This window comes from Aquarana catesbeiana, linkage group LG07 (genome assembly GCF_042186555.1).
Source record: "Aquarana catesbeiana isolate 2022-GZ linkage group LG07, ASM4218655v1, whole genome shotgun sequence".
NCBI lineage: Eukaryota > Metazoa > Chordata > Amphibia > Anura > Ranidae > Aquarana > Aquarana catesbeiana.
This window is the reverse complement of record NC_133330.1, coordinates 230,070,806-230,090,394: the sequence shown is the minus strand read 5'-3', so window position 1 is coordinate 230,090,394 and position 19,589 is coordinate 230,070,806. Positions and strand designations below refer to the sequence as shown.

The 19,589-nt window shown below is 40.5% G+C and overlaps 1 long non-coding RNA gene across 1 annotated transcript; it reads left to right on the top strand.

Moving 5' to 3' along the window:
- Positions 1 to 13,062: 13,062 nt before the first annotated feature.
- Positions 13,063 to 18,767, top strand: LOC141103469 (uncharacterized). The gene is made up of 3 exons (XR_012235329.1): positions 13,063 to 13,691; positions 16,347 to 16,452; positions 16,553 to 18,767. It is a non-coding gene; the product is annotated as an uncharacterized lncRNA (long non-coding RNA).
- The last annotated feature ends 822 nt before the right edge of the window (positions 18,768 to 19,589 follow it).

Below are 19,589 nucleotides of genomic sequence, written 5' to 3'. Positions count from 1 at the left end.
AGCTGTGCATAGTAATCAATCAGCTTCCCAGTTTTATTGTCAAGGCTTAATTGAACAAGCTAATGTTGGAAGTTAATTTGGCTACCAGAGCTGCTTCAGATTCTGAGTGCACCAGTTTTATTAAATCTCCCCCACAGTATATGATGGAGATCTGACAGGAAATCACATAAGAGAGAAGAGAAGAGGGCCAGGGAAGAAGAAAAAAAAGAATTTTTTTTTTTTTTAATTTGTGGAGGGGAAAGGATTTCAGAAAGAAAATGAACATTTCTGGAGTAGTGAGACTCACTTTACAAACTGCTAGTAAATAAGGTGAGCCTGTGTTCACTTTAAATACCCAATTGTGTAAGGCAAATTAACCACTACCCACCCACGCTATAGCAAAAAGACAGCTACTTTACCGGGAGGGCGTCATATGATGTCCTCCCGTGATCGCGCTGCCCGCACGCCCCCTGCAGCGCACAAGCAGCACACTTTGTGATCACTGATTCCTTCAGACATAGTTGATCACAGATTGGGGTAAAGGGGCAATCACAGAGGCACGTTACCACGTAATCAGCTAAGTCCAATGGCATCACAATGTAAACGCAAGCCGATTATCGGCATTTCTTTCTTCATGCTGACAGCATGAGGAGGGGAGAAGAGAGCTGATAACCAGATTGTGTTAAAGGGACATATACAGTTCAGGGCACTGATTATTAGTGTCCTGATTAACAGTGCAGTCCCAACAGTGCCCACCAGTGCTGCCTATCAGTGCCCACCAGTGCTGCCAATCAGTGCCCCCCAGTGCTGCCAATTATTGCTCATCAGTGCTGCCAATCAGTGCCCATCAATGATGCCAAAGAGTCCCCCTCAATGCCTCCTCATCAGTGTCACCTACCAGTACTGCCTTTTAGTGCTTATCAGTGCCACCTACCAGTGCCTATCAGTGCCCATCAGTGCCCATTAGTGCCACCTATCAGTGCCCACCAGTGCTGCCTATCGGTGCTACCTATCAGTGCCTCTTCTTCAGTACCCACCAGTGCCGCCTCAGTGCCCATTAGTACCCCCTATTAGTGCCCATAAGTGCCACCTGACCATTGCCCATCAGTACAGCCTATCAGTACTCATCAGTGCAGTCTCATCAACTCACATCAGTGAAGGAGAAAAATGACCTGTTTGCAAAAACTATGAAAAATGTTTGGGTTTTTCAAAATTTTTGAAAATTGGCCTTGGCAGGAAGGGGGTAAAAGTGCCCAGTAGGCAAAAATGCTGCTAGCAGGATTGGCTGATTAGTGTTAACATCCACGTTATTTACTATGTTTAGTGACCATTCATTTTGCAAGGTGAACTTACTTTTATAAGTGAGCAGTCTCTATTTTAGGAACTCAACCTTTATGTGTCTTATGACGTTGCTATGTACTATTATATGCATTATATACTATACATCAAAATAATTTTCATCGGTCTTCACCCTCTGTTTGTGGCTTGCTGAATGTGGAAAGCACTTCACCATTTACAGTATAATTCTGTTGATAATCCTTCCCTAAGAAACACGTGTGGACTTAACTGTACATAATAATGGTAGCAGCTAGGAAACATAGCATAGATATTTTGCATTCTATAAGAATAACTACTAACGGTGTGCTTTCAGCCCTTGATTTCTCGATTTTCTTCCAAACAGGTAAAACGGGACTCCTCACCGACAACTCGGAAGCTCATTGCTATCATGAGTTTCGTCTTTGCAGATCTGCAAACTCGGACACTAGGGGGCGCCTTCGCTCCGCGTAAAAAAAAAAAAAAAAAAGTAAAAAAATAAAGCAAAAGTGATACCCTCTCTAAACTGTTCGAATTGCAATAAAAATAGATTATAAGAGACATGTAGCGATGTGTACTTTTTAGACTCCAATAAAGCGCTCCTGGCATGCAGAGGAAAGAAGGTCTTGTGTATTATCTGAATTATTAAATGACTAGAGGGATATATTATTTAATGGTTGCCCCAGCTGTTTTATATAATATATTTGATTGTTCTACAGATCTGAAAAACAAATATGAACAGTTAAAGAGAAGTGATGTATGGATGATTTTTATACAGGTTGTGCTAGTTATTTTGGTGGCACAGTACAGCCGAACATCTAATGATTACACCAGATTAAAGGAGCTGCTTTTTTAGCACACTACTGTCAATGGCCACATGAATTCACTGCTTTTAGAAGGGGGACAAATATTTGCCCTTTCATCTTGTTCACTGATGTCTGGGCACAATAATTTAATAGCTATCTGCAACACAGAAATATTTCTATGTTCTAAAGTGTATGAGCTTTCTATTTTGTTATATTGTATTTAGTTATTCTAAATATACAATTAACAACTTAGAGGGATTGCTATTATTTCCAAGGTTTAGAGGTGAATTATTTTATCGCATTGGATCAATGTAAGAATGCATATTCCATACCTGTAATACCTTTGTGGAAGCAAAAAAACCATTGTCTACACTACTACAGGGATCGCTGCTGTCTTCCAGTTTCCATGTTGGGCAGCTACCCGGCTGTTGCTCACTTGACATAAATGCCATTCACTCATAGGCATAGGCAGACCCTAATCACCCCAATCACGTTTGTCTGCTCATACCCCCCCCCCCCCCTTGCTTGGCTGCAGAGAAAGGGACTGAGGAATCTCTGTCTTCAGTCCCTTTCTCTGTCCCAAAAGTGAGACATTGGGGGTCTGTTTAGACCTCTGATATTTCTCCAAAGCCTCCCAATGGGGCTCCTAAAAAATTGTAAAAAAAAAAAAATAATAAGATATTGTAAAAAAAAATTGTAAAAAATAATAAAATTGTAAAAAGTTATAAAAAAAATATTAAAAATAAACTACGGACACCGTCCACTGCTCCCCTGCTATATACACGCATGTGTGTTTGAGCTTTGAGATGCACACCCTAATACAATAGGCTGCGCACACCTATGCATTCACTTAAAATAATACTAAACCCACATTCACTATATCTGGTCTCCCACAGTACACAGAACATGTAAATGCAATAGTTTTAGTAAATATAAACTGCTAAATACATTTCCTCATCAGCAGTTAGAGCAGTCTTGTGACTTCTATCAGTGTCTGGTTAAAGCTTGTAGGAGGAGTTTTCATTCTCTCCTGATTGTCCTATGAGGTTGAAGGTCCCCTGACCTTCTGTCTGGACAGTGCTGATTGGCCCTGTGCTGATCACATGCACCCACCCAAGGAAAAAAAAACTCTCTAGCAATACACACCAAAGTGAGCATGTGCAGTTTGCCCCCAAGGCTCTGTTCTATAAGGAGAGGGCTTGGGGACTGTACAAGAAGGGGAGGATCAGAAAAGACAGGATCAAGCAGCCTTTTTACGCAATGCAGAGGATTAACCTCTTAAGTTCCACAGTGAGTATAGCAAGCATGCTTTACTGCATATAGAGACTGCTTTTACTGTTGTGGGTTTAGTAACACTTTAACTCCTTGTATTTTTCTAAATGGATGCAAGGCATTCTTTGATTGGATGAGGTGGAGATCATGGCATCAATGTCCTACCTTGTCCAGTCAGAGAATGCCTTGCACTTATTAAGAACAATGTGAATGGCATCAGTGCCAAGTGAGCAAAACCCTGTATTCACTGTGCAACAGAACAGCTGCTCAGTATGAAGCCCAGCAGACAGCAGTGATCACTGAAGTAGCTGTGACTACTAAAGTGATTCTCAGCTTCCACAGCGGTCTCACAGGTATGGCATATGCATGCTCACATTGGTTCAATCTGGACCAATATAACTTTGCAAAAAAAAGGCCACACCTAGAATTTAGCTTTAACCTCCCTGGCGGTATGATTATTTCAGATTTTAGGTGCTGAAAGCGGTACCATTATTTTGCATGGAAATTTGGCGTTTTATATTGTAGGTCTGTAAATCTTAACAATAACACACTTAAATCTGTCCAAACCAGAGTCTAGTAGATATCCCGGGTATGATAAAGCTTGAAATACAAAAACATAAATTATAATATAATAAATAAAAATAAATAATTAAAAAAAAAAAAAAATAGTAATAAAATAAATTTCCCCACAATTCACTATCGCTCAATTCTGCAAGTGTTCTAATTTACTATCACTGTTTTCTAGCTGGTCTAAAGCCACTTTTGACATAAAGGGACACTTTTTGGTTGCTATGGACAATCTCCAGTTTCCAGGCAGAAAGAACAGTGTATATCATGTAAAACTGCATGCAGGGCATGGGACAAAGCACTGGGGACAAAAGGGATGTGAAATCATTTCATACAGTACTGTAATCTGTAAGATTACAGTACTGTATGTGTTATGATTTTTACTTTTTTTTGAATTTGCCGCCAGGCTCCGCCCCCGTGCGTCGCGCCGCTCGCAGGGAAAGGAGCCTGGCACGGAGAGGCTTCGGAGGAGGACGGAGCCCTCGGACACTGCGGGTGACATCGCAGGATCCCGGGGACAAGGTAAGTAACGCCGCCCCAGGATCCTGCAATGCGATCCCGAGTGTGGCTCGGGGTTACCGCTAATGGTACTGAATTTTAACCCCGAGCCACACTCGGGAAAACCACCAGGGAGGCTACCCAAATCACTGAAATGGCAAATGAACTTTGAAATGTTAATGTCATTTCAGAAGTAATTTTCAACCTTCATATCTGTAGCTTTCATAAAGTGGTTGTAAAGGCTGAAAGAATTTTACTTTCAAGCATTACTTTCATGCTCCCCCACAGCCCCTCCCTTATATTTACCTGAGCCCCCTCATGATCCAGCAATGTGCATGGGAGCCTGGGTTGTCCTGGGTATCTCTCTCCTCATTGGCTGAGCCAATAAGCAGAGAACGGGGGCTTGGCTGAGATGCGGCTCTATGTGTCTTATGGGCGCATAAGGCGGGGCTTGGGAGCAAGCATGTACCAGTGTCCTCATAGCAAGCGGCTTGCTTTTGGTGGCACTGGTCAAGGGCACGGAGCCAAGAGAGCCAGTAGGGGACCTCAGAAGAAGAGGACTCAGGCTTGTCTGTGCAAAACCATTGCAGAGAGCAGGTAAGTATAACATGTTTATTTAAACAAAAAAACAAAAGAGAATCACTTTAAAAAAGGACCTTGTGATCCTGCCATGCAGGTCCTTGTTCAAACACATGTCTGTTCAATGCAACTTCTGGTGTACTGTTTATTTAGCAAGAGAACTTGGATTGGATTTGCTTCTCTGGATCTGTACATTAGCTCCATGTTCGTCCTGCTTCAGGATGTTCCTATTCGAATGGTTATCCTATATATTGTACTACATGCAATCTCTTCAATAAAATATTTATGAAAAAAAAAAAAGGACACCTTGATTTTTTAAAAATAAATTAAAAGGTGTTCACTGATTGAATGAGGTGGATACAATGAACTTACTGCCCCTCCTCTCCACCTTGTCCAATCAAGCAAAAAAAATAAATAAAAGGTGTTCTATAAATGGCGGCAGTGCCAAGCAAGTGAACCCTTGTGGTAAACGTGCAGAGGGAACGCTGCTTGAAGTTCACAATCATAACTGTAGTAGGGATATCACTGTAACAGCATTGACTACTACAGTAATTTTCAGCTTTCCCAGCAGCCTATCAGGTATAGGATATGCCTACTTATAGTGTGTTAAGCTTTACCAATTTAGGCATGGAATACAGATTCCTTTACAGCTTTAAGCTATATTCCTTTTTAAAACTGAGGCAGCATCAGCCCCCCAGCACACTCCTATATGTAGTAAGCTAGGAGCCACAATGGCCATAGTCTACATAGGCTTGTGGGCTCCCAGTGTGACTTTGCTCACATAGAGTGAGTCATATACTTCTCTATACCAAGAAGTACCTGGTATTTCCTTTGGATCCTGCCACTGAATGAAGCAGAGGGGATCAAGGGAAAACGAAGTATAGGCTAGAGGGGACAGGGGTTGGGGGGGTTATAGCAAACTCGTTTTTCCACTCTGGAGGAGCTAAACATACATTTGTTTTAGGCTAAATGCAGCTCCCCAAATCATGTAAAATTACAGTTCTCATTTAATGTCGGGGCAGGTAGGTAAACAGAAGAAAACAATATTTTTTTCCATATAATCTGTATCCCAAGCGTAGTTACCACAGGTGCTGCCTATTATAAGTCCACTGAGTTGAAAAAATCAACAGGGCACAGTTACTCGTAGGTTCTATTAGACTAGACACATTAATATTTGATTTCAAATAGCTTGGTGTGGGTTACAGTGCACAATGGAACACTGTTAATTGGGCATTATATATATATATATATATATATATATATATTTTTTTTTTTTTAACAAGGCTAAATTACCTCTGTGGTGACCAATCAAAAATAACAATAGACTAAGAGGGTGGTGGCTGCGCTGTGATGGAAAGGAGGGGGGTGGGAGGGCTAAACTAAATCAATAAATATCAGAGGAAGAATCCTCTGAAGAAGTCACGTGACATGACGATACGCGTCAGGAGCACGGGACGCTGCCATACACTAGCTGGATGTGACGAGCTCGGCGCTCGTAGATGTTTTACCCCCCAGCTGCTTTTAAATGTAAGTGCATGAACTTTTATGAGTTTTCAATAAAATTACATGATATACGGGATTATGCTATGTGCGGTTTCTATTTTTTATATACCGCACTAAACAACTCTGCATAACGGGTGGTGAAACTGGAAGCGGGGAGAATCTCTCAGAAGATCCAGAGTCTGGGATTATATGAGCTCGACGCTCGTGGGTTGAGGCGTGCGCTCATTGTCTAAAAGTGAGTGCAACCCTCCCCCCCCTCCCCCTCCTTCCCCACCGGTATTTTTACATCCAACGGTATCACACTATATACCACTCGTTTTTTGTTTTCTACATATGATATACGGCATCACCAATCAACGCCACCTGCTGTATCGTTGGACTTCCCTACCTGCGGGGTCTCCTCTGCATATGCTGTATACCTTACAGCTGTAAGGTAAGGGGCCTGGGAACACGAAGGTGCCCCCACCTGTCAGCACATGGTTTTTTCCTGGTTCATCATCATCTTATTTATATCCAGGATTGTCACATTTGGTGGTGGGACTGTCGTCATCTTGTGTTTTTTATTTTTATTTTTTCTATTGTAATTTTCGCCAAGTGTTGGCGGGTCACCAACACCAACCACTGGGACTATTTCTATGGACACTTATACTTATTCTTTATTCACATTGTTAATGATTATTCACGTGTGTATTTATATCATCAGTTGATTATTTTATTTATATACACATGGTTATATTTACTTTATTGGAGTACCTTTTATGATATTATGATATTTTTTGGATATATGCTCCTTTGTTAGCAGATTCACATACCCTTGCACATTTTTTGTTGGTATACATTTCCAGCCTTCTCATTTTTATTTCATTTAATTTCAATTTTGGTTTGATCACGGTCAATTCTTTATATATCATTTAGTGACATTTGTTTGTGCGTACACTTTATTTATTTATTTATCTATTTGCATTTGTAAGTACGCTTTTACATGATTTATTCACATTTTTAGGCTATTTGATATTTATTGATTTAGTTTATGTATTTATCCAATAGCTTCCTCTTTCCTGACCCTAAAAAAAAAAAGAGATACTCAAGTTGTTTTTTTTTTTTCAGACACCTGTTAGAGTCCAGAGCCCCAAAGAGCTTAGAATGTGTAATTAATCATCTTAATCTACAAAAAAAATTATCTGCCTATAATTACTACTATACAATCAGGAGCATATGCTATTTACAGTATATGCTCTACTGGAATTGCAGTTTTTACATGTTTCATGTTAGCAATGGGTTAAACCTCACAGGCTTTACTCTGTGTTTAAATAATGGTAAAAAAAAAATATATCTTTGGGGAAAGATAACAATAAGTCAAGTGATTGATTTAAATCACTGCTGCTGATTGTATAAAGATAGAGCTGTGTGGGTGGTAAGCTGCATTATCTCTAAAAGCAAAATGGCTTTTAACTTTCTATTTACATAAGACACAGAGCTAGCAGCTTTCGATTGTATTAACATGAAAAAAAATAGCTGTTTGCAGATAGTAACATTTTAACAATGTAACACAGTACAGGGCTCTATTGTAAGCGGTCTGGTAGCAGACAGGCGTGTTCGTGCTTCTTAGTGCTGCCAATGCCCTGACCCTACACAGCACTTCTCCTTAGGAAAAGCACTGCAATGAAATGGACACTGAAAACCAGGGATCTGCAAAATGATGACAAAGAAACAATGAAGAAGTTCAGGGTGCTAAGATCCGACAATTTTAATTACAATGTCTACACTTTTATATACACCATATATTCATAGAATAGTCCAGTTCAATAAGTGTCACTGTTGTATCGACCACATAAACAAAGGCTGAGAGGGAAACAGGAGGGGGGAGTGATAGAAGGAGAGGGGGATAGAGAAAGGGAAAGAGGGAGATGGAAAGGGGGGAAGGAGAGGGAAGGGGGGAGCTAGAGGAAGAATGAGAGAGAGAGGGAAAATGGAGAGGGGGGGGAGACAACACGAGAGAGGGAAAGAGATGGGGGGGCAGAGAGAAAACAAGTTCAAGTGAGATGAAGAGAAAAAGGGAGAAAGGAAGAGAGAGAGAGCAAAATACAGAGAGGGAGAGGGGGGTGAAAGGAGCAGAAGAGACAGAGTGAAAGAGAAAGAAGGGGGGAGAGAATGAGAGAGTGTGAAAAAATAAAAACAGACAGAGATAAAGAGTGGAAGAGAGAAAGCGGGAAAGGGGGTGGAGGAGAGAGGGGTACATTATGTGGGGGAGAGAGAAAGAGGAGGAGAGGTGTGAGAGAAGATAGATAATGAGATAAAAAGGGGGAGAGGTAGAAAGGAGCAAGGGAGACAAAGAGAAATAGAAAAGGGGAGAAAGAAATGGAGGAGACAGAGAGAATGAGAGAAGAGGGGTACATGAGATTGGGGGGACAGAGAAAGGGAGTAGGGGAAAAGGAGTAGTGGAGACAGGGAGAAAAGACAGGAAGAGCAGAGGATACAGATAGAAAGATAGAGGGGGAGGGAAGGAGTGGGTGGAGCAGATAGAAAGGAGTTGTGGAGACAGAGAGAAAAGAGGTGAAGAGTGGAGGATACAGATAGAAAGATAGAGGGGGGAGGGGGGGGAGGCAGTGAGAAAGGAGTGGGGGGGACAGAGAGAATGAGAGGGATACATGAGATTGGGGGGACAGAGAAAGAGAGTGGGGGGAAAAGGAGTAGTGGAGACAGAGAGAAAAGAGGGGAAGAGTGGAGGATACAGCTAGAAAGATAGAGGGGGGAATGAGTGGGTGAAGCAATGAGAAAGGAGTGGGGAAGACAGAGAGAATGAGAGGGATGCATGAGATTGGGGGGACATAGAAAGAGAGTGGGAGGGAAAGGAGTAGTGGAGACAGAGAGAAAAGAGGGAACGAGTGGAGGATACAGATAGAAAGATAGAGGGGGGAGAGAAAGAATTGGGTGAAGCAGATAGAAAGGAGTGGTGGAGACAGAGAGAAAAGAGGGGAGGAGTGGAGGATACAGATATAAAGATAGGGGGGGGGGGACTGGGTGAAGCAGATAGAAAGGAGTGGTGGAGACAGAGAGAAAAGAGGGAAGGAGTGGAAGATACAGATAGAAAGTTGGGGGGGGGGGGATTGGGTGAAGCAGATAGAAAAGAGAGGTGGAGACAGAGAGAAAAGAGGGGAAGAGTGGATGGTACAGATAGATAAATAGGGGGGAGGAGAATAGAGTGTCTGATGCAGCGAGAAAAGAGTGGGGGAAACAGAGAGAATGAGAGGGATACATGAGATTGGGGGGACAGAAAAAGAGAGTGGGAGGAAAAGGAGTAGTGGAGACAAAGAGAAAAGAGGGGAAGAGTGGAGGATACAGACAGAAAGATATAGGGGGGAAGGAGTGGGTGAAGCAGTGGGAAAGGAGTGGGAAAGACAGAGAGAATGAGAGGGATACATGAGATTAGTGGGACAGAGAAAGAGAGTGGGGGAAAAGGAGTAGTGGAGACAGAGAAAAAAGAGGGGAGGAGTGGAGGATACAGATAGAAAAAAAGAGGGGGGAGAAAGGATTGGGGAAAGCAGATAAAAAGGAGCGGTGGAGACAGGGAGAAAATAGGGGAGGAGTGGAGGATACAGATAGAAAGATGGGGGGGATTGGGTGAAGCTGATAGAAAAGAGAGGTGGAGACAGAGAGAAAAGAGGGGAAGAGTGGAGGATACAGATAGAAAGATAAAGGGGGGAAGGAGTGAGTGAAGCAGTGATAAAGGAGTGGGGGAGACAGAGAGAATGAGAGGGGTACGTGAGATTGGGGGGACAGAGAAAGAGAGTGGGGGAAAGGAGTAGTGGAGACAGAGAGAAAAGAGGGGAAGAGTGGAGGATACAGATAGAAAGATAGGGGGGGGGGGTGAAGCAGATAGAAAGGAATGGTGGAGACAGGGAGAAAAGAGGGGAAGAGTGGCGGATACAGATAGAAAGATAGATAGGGAGAAGAAAGGAGTGGGTAAAGCAGAGAGAAAGGAGTGGGGGAGACAGAGAGAAGACAAGTTCAAGAGAGATGAAGGGAAAAAGGAGGAAGGGAGAGAGAGAGAGAGAGAGAGAGAGAGAAATTCAGAGAGGGAGAGGTGGGTAAAAAGAGCAAAAGAGACAAAGTGAAAGAGAAAAGGGGAGAGAGAGTGAGTGGGGTAAATGAAATAGAGACAGAGATAAAGAGTAGGAAACAGAGAGAGAGAGAGGAAGGAAGAAAAGAAAAGTGAGGGAAGGAGAGAGAGGGAGAGAGGGGGAAAAGTGGAGGAGCGAGGGGGGAGGTGTGAGGGAAGGATAGAAATTGAGATTAAAAAAGGTAGAGGCATAAAGGAGTAGGGTAGACAAAGAGAAAGAGAAAATGGGGAGAGAAGTGGAGGAAACAGAGAGAATAAGAGATAAGGGATAAATGAGATTGGAGGCAGAGAAAGAGGGTGCGAAAAAAGGAGTGGTGGGACAGAGAGAAAAGAAGGGAAGAGTGGAGGATACAGGTAGAAAGATAGAGGGGGTGGGTAAAGCAGAGAGAAAGGAGTGGGGGGGGGGGGGGCAGGGAGAAAGATAGAGGTAGGAGAAATGAGTGGGTTAAGGCAGAAAGAAATAGAATAGAGGGAGAAGGGGGGGGGGGGGGTGTTTCAGAGAGAAAGAGATTGAGTTGAGGGGGTAGAAAAGAGATGAAGAGGGGTGCAGAGGGGGTTAGAGAAGGTAGAGAGAGAAAGCGAGGTTGGGAGAGAGGGGATAAATTTATAGGGTAATAATATAAGTTAAGGAATATAAGGAAGGAGGAGTAGAATTCGTATATGTGAGAGCTAGGAAACATGGAGTAGAGATGCAGAATAAAGAAAGGGAGAAGATAGTGAAGCGGGGAAGAAAGTAGAGTGGGCAAGAAAGCCTTATGTATCAAGAAAGAAGGGGATTGCGAGAAGAAAGAAGACATATATATAAATAGGGATACGAGGAGGAGTTCCAAGCACTTTCTGACCATGTCTCAAATGCAGAACTCCGGAGTCTATGAATACTGGTTTAAATTACTATTACTGGAATAACACAGGGACGTTATACCACAAGTTTTCCCTTATAACAGAGAATTAAGTCATAATAACCTTATTCACCAGCTCTACTATTCAAGAGTCTAGTGAAATAACGGTTTAATAATCAAACGATACTTTAATGTAATATGTATGTAAGACATATACATAAATATTACACATCGGGGTTAGGTATATGTGTATTCATGTGACTATTTTATTCATTTATTTTCCTTCTCATGTTTATTTATGATATGATGATGATTTTGGCATCTTTGCTCCAGCTCTGGCCTGAAGAGGGCAATATTCTTACACAAATCACACACTGAGATTGCTCGCTAAAGTGGATCTTTCTTCCACTCGCCCAGAAATTTGCAATATACTGTAGGTAAATGCAAAGAAGCTTAATTACTGGGTATTGAAACAAAAGATCTGATAAATTGTTTGATTTTTCCTCGGGCTCTGTTACCAGATTGCTAATACTCAAGAAAGTGCTGGGTTTATTCCGGGGAGAGTGGGAACATTCTTAGAAACATAATTAATGCATTAATCAATCAGAACTTAATCAAACTAAATTCACGAGTGTGTTGTCATAGCTGGCGTGTCTAAACGCTCTGATGTGAAAATAAAGCTAAACGATATATCCTTTATTCATTGAACCCCATTGCCTTTAGTATAGCACATGTACAAGCTTGTATAGTGCAAAGTTTGTGTGATGGGGAATCCGGCACTGGAGGATTCAGCACCACAGAGGTGGACAGCGCACAGCTCAGCCCACAGTGCAGTCTACTTTCATCAACATATGCGAGACATTTATTAATGATATCTGCTATGGGCCACCTAACATGAATTAATAGAGAACTGGAATTGAAGAAAAAAGTCTTTGCAACTTGTTCATGAATAAAAACCGAGAGAGAAAGGTATCTAATGGAAATGATGCTACACAATGCTTTTACATGCTTTTACTGCTGTTGCCGCACTAGCATAAAGAGGTAATGCTTGTATACAGTGTGTGGGCTGGTATTGTAATGCAAATCAAACAGTATTGCATCGGTGATTTATTCCCATTAATATCATTATCGTTATTATTGGTAAAACGAATCCTGTTTTAAGTGTGATGGCATCAGACTAGCCCTCGGGTAAAACTGTTAGTCTTCGCATTCTGCTAAACGGTTTGAGTCCACATCTGTGTATTCAGGGCATTCTCTCTCTCTCTCTCTCTCTCTCTCTCTCTCTCTCTCTCTCTCTCTCTCTCTCTCTCTCTCTCTCTCTCTCTCTCTCTCTCTCTCTCTTTCCCACCCTTACAGTCTCTCTTTCACTGTACGTTCCTAGGGGGGAACTGCAAGGTCCACATCTGTGTACCCAGGTCTCTCTCTCTCCCCCTTCCCCTCTCTCCCTCTCCCTCCCTCTCTCTCTCTCTCCCTCTCCCACTCTCCCTTTCTCTCCCTCTTTCCCCTCTCTCTCTCCCCCCTCTCTCTCCCTCCCTCTCCCCCTCTCTCTCTCTCTCTCTCTCTCGCTCTCTCTCTCTCTCTCTCTCTCGCTCTCTCTCTCTATCCCATCCCTTCATTCTCTCTTTCACTGCATGTTCCTATAGTTCTACCAGGCATTGGTCTTTTCCCATTGGGAAATAATGAATAAGAGGCTATGAAGCTTCCACGTCAAATCTTTCTCAATTAATCAACCATTAGCATGTTCGGGATCTACTAATGAATGGTTAACATAAGCTTGTGTAACTGTATGCTACCCAGAACCAATTAGGAGCTGCTGAAAAAAAAATGAACTCTTTGCAGCCCTATGCTGGGAGCTGTCAGGGTTTTACGTGCTCAAATGTGGAGGTTGGGGTGTAGTGGCAGCAGGCAGATGGTGCAGATCAGATCGATGTGATCGCTATTGCTGCTTTTTTCCCCTCTACTCCCTCTGGTTACTGGAGCTGAGGGCGCTGGCTGAAGACTGCATGGCAGCAGCCTGGTAAGGAGTGCTTATATCTGAGGACTTTCAGCAAGAAATATTTCTGATGACTGACTCTGGGAGTTATCATTAACGAGGAAATGCTACTTCCACCCTGATCAGCTTCCATAAGGGGAATCAGCTCCCAACACACAGCCTGAAGGATCAGCTGCATTTTACAGTCATCCAGAGCTCTCACACAACACAGACTCAACACGGTAAGCAACGTTACTGGTGATGACATCTTAGTGCTATATTCTTATCTAATATATATTTCCAGGATGCTTCACTATGTGTCAGCAAAGAAGATCAATAAGCTTCTTTCACCTTCATTTCTGTTGCTGAGCCCATGATGTAGCAGATGAAACTGTGCACACAAAGCTCATCTCCATTTGTTCTGTGTGTTGTGGATTTAAAAAGCTGTAGGACATTGCACACGCTTTTTTGAAACACATCCTTGAGGATTAACGTTTCAAGTAAAGCAACAGAACACCAAATGGTACCTTGATATAATGTTCAGGCAGCACTAGCTTACTGTGCATCAAATGGCAATGACTGGCTATACAACTCCATCTCTGCTCCTACAACCTAAAGGAAGGACCACACTATATCAAGCAGGGTGAAAGTTGGTTATTACACCATAAAAGCAATAACACTATGCTGCCCAGTCATTCAGGGAGAGCAAATGACTTCAATTAGATCTTACTCCCTTTTGTAAGATTTTACTATCACAGAAAGCTTATGAAAAGGTGGGGCAGCCATAGAAAATATGTTTTGTTTTGTTTTATTTTTTTTTTTCTTAACTTATTCATTCACCTTTAGCCTTACTGGTGGATGCTGTGTTGTTTGTGTTTTTTTTTTTTTTGTTTTGTTTGCTGTTTTGCTATAACAGTGGAGAATTGAGATCATACATACCACTACTTATAAGAAAGCCTCTGCCCATGAGATATACTGACTTTCCCTAAGGCATACTTCACCATTTCTGGAGCAAGAAGGGAGGTGTGAAACTCCACGAAGCCAGAGGGATCTGATCCAAAATTGTGTTAGTGTGTCAAGAACAATTTTCAGGGAGCAGTAATTGCCAGAGAGATTATTTTCCTAGCCCCCATGTTATGCTTTTGCATAAAGAAGTGGAATGTGTGCCTCACCAATCAACAGCTGGAACATTTGGCTGAAGCAACCAAAGAAGGGAGCTGTCCACAAGCCGGTGCTGAACAGTGCCAACCTCATTGGTAGTGTATACTTTCCATCCTGTGCAGCCTGTCAATTGATACTTGTAGCACTGCAGGCAAACTATATCACACTACAGCGTGCACACATGGAATTGTAGTCAATTTCCCAACCCAAGCTTTTTTTTTTTTCTTTATGGACTGTACATAATCTACTTCTAGGATATAATGAATGCATTTCGCTGTCTATATAACAGACCTTGCTGTAGTCATTAGCACTTCTCCACTGTATAGTCAATGCAACCTTGATGTCAAATAAATGCAACCGCGAACGACTCCTATGGCTTGAGCAGAATTTCAATTCCGTATTTGACATTGAAATCATCCTATGAAATATTGTATAGGTTGTGTTATGTGGGTTCATTATTCAGACAAAGTGTCTTTTTATTACCTAATGCAGAATTAACTCACGTGTATATATTGATAGGAAGCAACATATATTTATGTCAGTGGTTATAGAAGTCTATAAATTAAGGCATGCCCGCTTTACATATCTTAATGTGTATTGTAATACACTAATACTCTAAGCCACATGCATATACTGCACATGCATTAGCTAACATTGTATGTCAAGACATGTGCAAATGGTTTATTTAAGCTAATGGGCTTAGTTTAGATCCGTAAGCATGATCACCTTACATGTTCTATATGCACATGTGTATTGTAATACACATAGTCCAAGTCAATGCATATACTGCACATGCATTCACTAACACTAAGCAGTATGTTGTGTTAAGGATTTATTCAAGCTAATAGGCTAGGCTAAAATCTGTAGGCATGACCACTTTACATGTTCTAAATGCACATGTGTATTTTAATACACATAGTCTAAGTCAATGCATATACTGCACATGCATTGGGCTGCATGTTGTGTAAATGATTTATTCAAACTAATGGGCTTAGCTTAGATCCGTAGTCATGGCCACTTTACATGTTTTAAATGCACGTGTGTATTGTAATAGACATGCCTAAGACAATGAATATACTGCACATGCATTCACTAACACTGGACTATATGTTGTGTAAAGGATTTATTCAAGCTAATAGGCTAGGCTTACAACTGAATTCTCACACCCCTGGACGTGTTCTGTTGAATGATAACAGAGTATGAATCTAGAACTCTTCACCATTTGGTTAAGCCATGCAAACATTGCAAAGGAGCCTCACTTATGTTCTATAAAAGCTCTCTACTATTGCTATCAGATTTTAGCTGAAGCCCAGGAACATTTCCATCAGCTGATCCGTGCTTTAAAAAAACAACTCCACACATTCTATAAGCCACTTCTGAGTTGAGCAGAGAGCTACAGTAATCTTGACAACCTAAAAAATTGATCGCTCTGATGTTCAGATACATGATGTAGTGAATAAAGAGCATTACAGGACGATTTCATGGTATGCAACTGTAGGTGGGCATGCACATAACATTTCCATAAATCTGATCTTGGGTTTTCAAGTTGAACTATGGTTAAAAAAAGCATGACCAAATAGCACATTGGATTTAGTAATGATATACAGAGGCAATCAAGAGTTCCTGGGTTTAATGACACAATTGTATGTGGTATAATATAGAGGGTGTATACCCTGTGCTCTGTTGAGTCGCTGACAGTATGACTGTACTTAAGTATGCATGCAATTCTGTTGCAGGAATCTATAGGTCCATTGGACAACCAATTGAACAGCCTGGAGCTTGGGGGGGCGTACAACACTGGCTTATTTTGCAAGTACAGAGGAAGACGTGAGGAGAGACAAGGTACATTGCACGTAACTCTCTTGTGGTGTGTGTATGTGTGGTATAAGATGCACATCTTCATTACATTGGAACCCTTCATGGCTCTCTTCTATTCTTTCAGGACTAGACACTGGGACATTGTTGGACTTGGTTTATGGACCTGTTTGGATTCTCCTCCTTCCCTGCTTGTGGATTTATAGCCCAGCCGGCTGCTGCTTTGTAGCTCTCTTCGGTGACGGGTATTCTTGGGTGGATAATACGGATTACGTTGTTATTGCTTAAGAATACGCGTAGTTGAGGAGAGTATGTACAACAAGCACGCTACAGCGCCCCAAAAGTCGCACCAACCTACCAACCAACCAACCGCTGTCTTGGCCAAGGTAGCCTCTTTCATGTCTTTTCCGTTCATTTACGGTGCTTGCATGCAAAAACAAAAAAAAAAAAGACTTGCACAACTTATTCCTTCAGCTGATAGGTTCGTTAAACGGGCAGTGTGTTGGATTCTTCCCCTTTAAACTACAGCTGAATGATCATTCAATGCTCTTTGATTCTTTTCTTCTAGTTTCTTAATCGCTATATTGAATTATTTTGTGTTGGCATCGGTATTGATCTGTCTGCGACAAATTTTCAGCTTTTGAATTATTGTTATTAATGAAAGTGGTTTTGATGGTTTTTCTTTCTTTCTTTTTTTTTTTTTTTTATTCTGTGCTAGTTTGATACTAGGGATGAATTATGTGCAGACGCAGAGCTACACCAAGGCAACGCCTTAATATACTACAAGCTCGGATCCTTTGGGACTCCAATGAAAAAAAAAAGTGATCCTTGCTCTGTGGCCTGCATCTTTGCCTTGGGCCTAATCTCTGCACTACGTTTATTACCCTTTGCCTTAGCTTTCAGTCATAGCAATCCTCTTTTCTCTCTGACATGCAGTAAATGTCCCCATGGAAGTGTCAGCTCTCCGGTGAGGGCTAGCAAACTCCTTGGCTGGACCAGATAGGGTTAATGTGCTCTGCTCTGTTGTTTTCTGTTGTTTTAACCATGGATTGCAAATCAGTCTCCTAAAAACGATCGGAAATCTTTGTGAGTACATTGTAACCCATTAATTTCACTACGGGTGGCACAATAAACGGTTTGATAGAGAATTATCAGCTGTGCCTTCTCTTCCTCCTGTAAAGATTTCCTTGGTCATGCAAATGTGTATACTAATCTAAATAATTATGCATGTGTTAGATGCAGAGTATAACCTTGCTATGACTTGGAAATGAATTCCATATAGTGGGAACTGTATCACTGATGAGCTGTACAGTACACTAATATATATAATCTTTATGACTGTATAAATATGCACTGTCAATAAAAAGGGAATATTAACATTCTGTGGTAGTACTGTACAAGACACCAGTGTTCATGAATATATACATAAATGTATGTATTGCTTTCTCCAGGGTAAGCACACAACAGCACGCGGTTTTAAATTTTAAATCTTGAAAGAATAAAATGAGATTTTTTTTTTTTTAAAGAAAGAAAAATAAAATTTTAAATGAGCTGATTTTAAAGTTATCTGGGGGTGTGGTGTAAATATGGGATGGTCTATCAATGTTAAATGTGACTCAAATTATATACAGTTATGTGTGATTATATGTATTCAGGTCCTGGCATCTATCCTTCTGTAATGTACTGCTATGTTTGATGTCTTTAATACTGCTTTGATTTAGGAACATTCTAAGACTAGAGGTAAGATATTAGACTGAGAATAGTCTCAGCTGAACCACATGCTGGAAACAGCTGTATTTCCACCATAGGGAAATTGGAAGATTCTTCATCTTTTAACATAGGCGGATAAAAGATTGCTTTAATTAACAAAACTAAACTTTCCAGTGACCTCTCATTTCCACATCCATCAGAAAATATTACCTTCAATCTCTGACTGGTGCTGATTTTGTGGATAGACTTTTTTCCCCCTAATATTCATGTTTTACCAATTAAATCATTTATGGAGACTGTAAGGTTTATTTGATTTAATTCATTACATTTGTACAATGCTAAAACAGCAGTGGTCATCAGAGGCCCCATCATAGTAAGCTTAAATAAGTCACAGTCAAATGTGACCAAGAAAGTACATTATTCATTTGCAGTTTTTCCTCTTCTTCTTGCTTTTATTATCAAAAATAAATTCTATGGGAGACTGTATCACATGTATAAAAAAGTGATAGGTTTACAAATATTCCTGAACACCATGTACTTCTTTTTTTTTCAGTCATGTGGAAAAAATACTTCTTATAAATTATATGTCAAAAAATAAAAATCCTTTGAACCTATGACATGGAATAGACAAATTATTTTACAATAATGTTAATTCTAATGCACTGAAATAAAATAAGCCTTGATTTTTAGCAGCATACTGTCTGAAACCCGAACACAAGTGAGGAACATTGGAAAAGCCATCTGCTAAGACAAAATTGCCACTTAAGGGCCTAATGCCAATGAATTATGCAATCATGTCACATTTCCATTATATATAGATGCAGCTTATAATGTTACAAATTGTTCCATTTAGATTCTGCTATGTCTTCTGGTTCTCAGTAAATCTCTTTATGATTAATGATTTCTCAGCAATGGAAACATTCCATTAAAATTGATGAAAAATGGCTTCAGGTTTAAACAAGTATCAAAATTATAAATATTCTAACTGAGAGTTTTATATGTGCTACCAGAATATGTTAGCCTTAGTGGTGAAGTAATATTGATAGGCTTCTTTTATTTCTGAAAAAAAAAATGTAATGTGAATGGATTAAGTTAGTCACCTTTAGGCCTTCTGCAGACTATTAAATTTTCCTTAAATGCAAATAGGTGTATTACATTATCTAGAGTCATATTATTTATTATACATAAAAAAAGCTTCAGGATCTCTAGCATTTGATTTTCTGATTTTGAATTAAAAAAAATATATATATATATATATATATATATATATATATATATATATATATATATATATTTTTTTTTTTTTTTTTTTATTTTATTTTTTTTTAATTCAAAATCTATATATATAAAGAGAGAGAGAGAGAGAGAGAGAGAGAGATGTATTTACACCAAAAGATTTTTTACTATGGTTTTTATTACACAAGTTTTTTCTTTTCTTTTTTTTTATAAAGTAA